Here is a 5,365-nt window from a genome sequence, read left to right as displayed (position 1 = left end):
AAAGTAAGGAAGTATAGAACAAAAACGGTTTAATGGGGGGTTTGGTAGTGTGTTTAAAATGTAAAAACGAAATATTGAAAGAGAATACGGGAATTAAATGGCGTAATAACTAAACTTAACGAAAATAACTAAAAATAATAAAAACGGATATTCTAATGCTTAAATGAAAATGAACTAAAAAGGAAAGACAATATTGAACTAAAGCTTTAAAGAAAATCGGTGTAAAACAATGGAGAAGAAAGCGTTGGGGTTCAGGGAAGTTTTCTCAGGGGTACGAACGATTCAAAACATTGCTAGAGAGTAAATTTGATAAGATCTTAGCTTAAACTTTTCGAACTGGAGTCACGGACGTATGAATACGCCACTGTCGTGATCATAGACAACTATCTCTCTCAACCCTGACCAGTAAGTTTCCACTCTTTTTTGGAAGAGAAGATATGCATTATGTTTAAGACTCGTCCTAATTCACAAATCGCCCATAGGTAGGTTTCCACTCCTATGTTTGTTTTGCTCTCCCAAACTAGATCTGATACCTGATGAACACTTTTGTGTCACCAAGCATCTGGATCAGATTGTAGTTCATGATGCTACTCTCATGCACTAAAAACGAATTCAGAAGAAAAAGTTCTAAGATTCGGCTCAAAAGCTCATGGAATCCTCATCGAACATATAAATCCCCATCGAAAATCCTTTAATCCCAACAATAAAACTACTCAGACATAATAAACCGAATCAAAAGCATAGTATTAAGAAGTAGAATAGAAACCGAAATTGAAAAAGAAAGAACAAGGGTTCAAGAGAACAAATCTCTCTCTCCCTAAAAGCTAAAGCAAAAGCAATAAAAGTATGAAGTAATGATAGATGATATGAGGTTATACGACATTAGGGTTCCTAAGACATGTATTTATAGTGCTTCAGAAATGGGCTTTTTGGGCTCGGAGGTTGATGGCCGCGGTCGGGAGTGCTCTGACCGCGGGGAATGGGTGGTTTGCCGCGGTCGGGATGCTCCTGACCGCGGGAAATTGCTTGTTGGCCGCGGGTGGAAGTGCTTGCCGGCTGGTTTACGGGACACCTTGCTCTTCGCGTATCTTTTGATTGAACCGTTGGATTGCCAAGCTGTAAAGTGCACTGGAAAGCTGATACTTCCATCTTTAAGGTCTCCAAATTTGAGCTGGATCAGACGGTGAGAAGGCTTTCAATCAGGGGTGAACTTCTGACGGTTTGACTCTGAGCTGAAATCTGGTTTTCTATCCATTTTGTTAAGCTTTTCCCTAAGTTTCCTGAAAAGAGTCTTGGAACTATAAATACTAGAAAAACGTTATAAAAGTACTTAAAAGCAATTAAAAACATAGAAAAAGTATTTCAAAATGATCCATAAAAGTGGTCAAAATACGGTGTTATCAGGGACAAGAACACAAAATTCTATCATGCATAAGTTAAATAACGGAGAGCTAGAAACCAAATCATTGGCCTGTATAATGCGGGGGCACATGGGTTACTTCAGAAAAAGAAATTGAACAGGTGGCTGTGAGGTACTTCGATGACCTTTTCACGTCGACATTTCCACAGGATTTTGAGGAGGCATTGGCGGAGACAAAACCACTAGTTACAGATAACAATAATGTGATGCTTACTGAAAAGGCTACTGAAGAGGAGGTCTGTAGCACGCTATTTATGATGAACCCGAAAAAAGCTCCAGGACCAGATGGAATGACAGCACTCTTTTAACAACAGCCGTGGCAACTTATTAAGACGGATATAGTGAATTTAGTTAACAGCTTTATGGACACTGGGATTTTCGATACAAGGTTAAATATGACAAATCTTTTTCTAATACCAAAAAACGGAAAGACCCACAAGGATGACAGAGCTTAGACCCATAAGCTTATGCAATGTAGGATACAAGATAATATCCAAGGTCTTATGTCAGAGATTAAAACGATTGATACCAGACCTGATTTCGGAAACACAATCAGCCTTCGTGGCTGGGCGACTAATTTCGGATAACATATTGATAGCCCAAGAGATGTTCCACGGATTACAAACCAATAAATCATGTAAAGACAAGTTTATGGCAATCAAGACAGACATGAGCAAAGCTTATGATAGAGTAGAGTAGTTTTTTGTCGAAAACCTCTTAAGACGATTCGGTTTTGCGGAGAAATGGATAATGTGGATGATGAGGTGTATTACTTCGGTCAAATAAAGTCTGTGAAGATCGACATCATGCACCGCTGGAAGGTAGCATGTGCATTACACAATCCAAAAGGCATATGTCGGTAAGCAAACGTGCCATATGGACAAGTGAATGTCGTTTTTTCTTGATCCTCCGGTCGAATAAGAATTTGGAAAAATCCGGAGTATCCATCAAGGAAGCAATAGTAGGGGTGATTAGCTAATCTTTCTAGCATTTGATCTATGAAGGGAAGTGGAAAATGATCTTTCCTAGTTGCTGCATTCAGCTTCTGGTAATCGATACACATACAATGTCCAGTTACTGTTCTTGTAGCGATCATTTCATCTTTATCATTTTTAGTGACAGTGACTCCTCCTTTCTTTGGAACAACATGAACTGGGCTAACCCAAGTGCTATCTGAGATAGGAAAGATTATTCCAGCTTCTAAAAGCTTCATAATCTCCTTCTTGACAACATCCATGAGATTAGGGTTCAGTCTCGTTTGACTTTCGATTGAGTTTTTAGCATTATCCTCTAGATTAATCTTGTGCATACAAAGATCTGGAGAGATTCCAGGTATGTCATCAAGCGAATATCCTAAGGCTTTTCTATGCTTTCTCAGCTCAGTCAGCAGCATTGTGGTTTCTTCTTCCGTCAAACCAGAGTTTATTTTGACAGGATAAGTAGAATTTGGTCCAAGGAAAGCGTACTTAAGTCCGACGGGAAGAGGTTTAAGCTCGACTTTAGGGGCTTTAAGCTCGCTCCAAGGATCATTAATTGCAGCAGCAGTGTCTTTAGGAGGTGTAGGAATGTTTGTTTGGTCATTAGTGTAGAGGTTTCCTATAAGTTTCAGATTTATCAAGCATACGTGTGCACTCACTTGAAATTTCTTCAAGGAAATTGCGTTCATCTTTTGCGGGTGAAAGCGTGACACTTAAAGGGTCGTCTAGAAGCAGATCTTCATAGAATTCCTCAATAATTCTGTCTAACTCATCAACCCAACAAATTCTGCCATCTAAAGTTGGTTTATCGAAACTTTTGTTCATGTCAAACTGCATAACTAGGCCGGCTAGATGAAGGTCGATTTTTCCTTCAGGAACATTGATTATGGCTCCGACTGTAGATAGGAATGGTCGTCCAAGAATAAGTGGATCCTTAGGTTCTTTTTCTAGTTCTAGAACTACGAAATCGGTTGGTATAGAACATTTTTCGATTTCTACAGGAACATCTACTAGGATACCTACTGGTTGTCTCACGGAACGATCAGCTAATACTAAAGAAATTTTAGTGGGCTTGAAAGTGTGATGTCCTAAAGTTTTTGCTACTGAAAGAGGCATCATGTTTATGCTAGATCCTAAATCACAGAGAGCACGCTCAAAAGCTACATCATTGATGGTGCATGAAAGTACGAAGCTTCCAGGATCGTTTTTCTTTTCAGGGATTTGGCTTTGCAGGATAGAACTACATTCATGGGTTATCATCATAACGCCTTCTTCAAGAGTTAAAGAATTTGTTAAAATACCCTTCATGTATTTTCTTAAAGCAGGAATCATAGCACAAGCTTCTACAAAAGGTAATTTCACATTTAATTGATCGATTAGCTCTTTCAGCTTAGCTTTTTCTTTCTCTTTCTTAGGGGCTCTTAAGGCTCTAGGATATGGAGGTTTACGTTTATAGACACGAGTTGGTGGAGGTGGAATCGGGTCTTCTCCGAGGATTTCCCAGGATGAATCTTCTCTTACTTCTTCTCCATCCTTCTCTCCTACCACTTCTTTTTCAACATCTTCATTCGTGATTCTTTCTTTTTCTTTTTCCTTTTCCTTACCATTTTCCTCAACTTCGGGATCTTTAGGAAATTCTGGCTCTTTGTAAGCTAATCCACTCCTAAGTGTGATAGCTTTCACATGATCGGAGGGATCTGCTTCACTTGAGCTTTCGAAAGAATTTTCACTTAGCTCCTCTTCAGAATTTTCTAACTTTTTAGAATTAGTTTTGACCATTATGTTAAGGAGGGTATCAGAATCCTTCTGCATCTCTTTTAGTTCAGATCTAAGATCACTAATCTCTTGAGACATAGATTTTTCAAGCTCTAGAATCTTTTTGTTTAGGTTTTCAGCTTCAGAAGAGGGAAAACTTGGATAGGAAACAGGATTAGATTGAATACCCAAGATTGGTTCGGAAGGTGGTGTCCAACCAAGTTCAGAAGACAATTTCCCGCGGTCAGGTGGCTCACGACCGCGGTGAAACACGTCTCGGCCGCGGTCAGAACCAGCATGACCGCGGTGAAACCTTGCTTGGCCGCGGTCCGGATGCATGGACCCGCGGTGATCAGAAACGAATGGAAAATCTTGAATTTGATAGAATTCTGCAGTGTTAACCATCCCTTGACCATAAGAATCCATTGGGTTGTCACAGCCATCAAAGTTACACGTATTGTGTACCCTATTTGGTTGTTGCAATCCAAGATGACTCATTATGTGACAGAGACACTTTATAACTTCTGAAATTTCTTCTTTCTTCTCAGGAAGTGCAGAATTACCAAAGGTTACTTGATTTCGGATGCTGTTTCCTAAATTTTTAATGAAAACGTGAGCATCTTCTACAGATCTAGTTGTGAAATCTCCATTACTTGCTATATCAAAAGAGTGTTGCAACTCTGGAGCTATACCGCGATAGAAGATACTTAGCAGGTATTCCTTGGCATATCCATGGTGTGGACAATCTCTTTGGTATTCCCTAAATCTTTCCCAAGTATCTAAAAGATCTTCATCTTCTTTTTGTTTAAAAGTTCTTATCTTCTTTCTTAAGAGATTTGCAAGATTTCTAGTGTAAAAACGATTTAGGAAAGCAGTTTTACACACTGCCCACGTTTTTAGTGAAGCAGGTGGCAAAGATTTTAGCCATTTGCTGGCCTTATCTCTAAGAGAGAATGGGAAAAGACTACACTTGTGGTAATCCCCATTTGCTGTAATGGTTGCACATAATTCTTCGAACGTCTCGATATGGTCTATCGGGTTTTCGAATGAATAACCAGAGAATTGATTTTGTTGAACTAAATGGATATGGGGTACCTTAATTTCGGTTTTGCCATCCTTTGGTAAGGCTGGTTGAATAGCTCTTCGATCTCCCATTAATTTTTCGAGTGAATCGAAACTTCCAATCAGTTCTTCATCATCTTTGTGTTTGACC

The 5,365-nt window shown here is 39.3% G+C and overlaps 1 non-coding gene across 1 annotated transcript; it reads left to right on the top strand.

Moving 5' to 3' along the window:
- Nucleotides 1-4,879: 4,879 nt before the first annotated feature.
- On the top strand, nucleotides 4,880-4,987 carry LOC112085831. The gene has a single exon (XR_002899119.1). It is a non-coding gene; the product is annotated as a small nucleolar RNA R71 (small nucleolar RNA).
- The last annotated feature ends 378 nt before the right edge of the window (nucleotides 4,988-5,365 follow it).

This window comes from Eutrema salsugineum, unplaced genomic scaffold, assembly GCF_000478725.1.
Source record: "Eutrema salsugineum unplaced genomic scaffold, Eutsalg1_0 scaffold_3, whole genome shotgun sequence".
NCBI lineage: Eukaryota > Viridiplantae > Streptophyta > Magnoliopsida > Brassicales > Brassicaceae > Eutrema > Eutrema salsugineum.
Note: the sequence above shows the minus strand (reverse complement) of the source record. Positions and strands in the feature narration are given on the sequence as shown.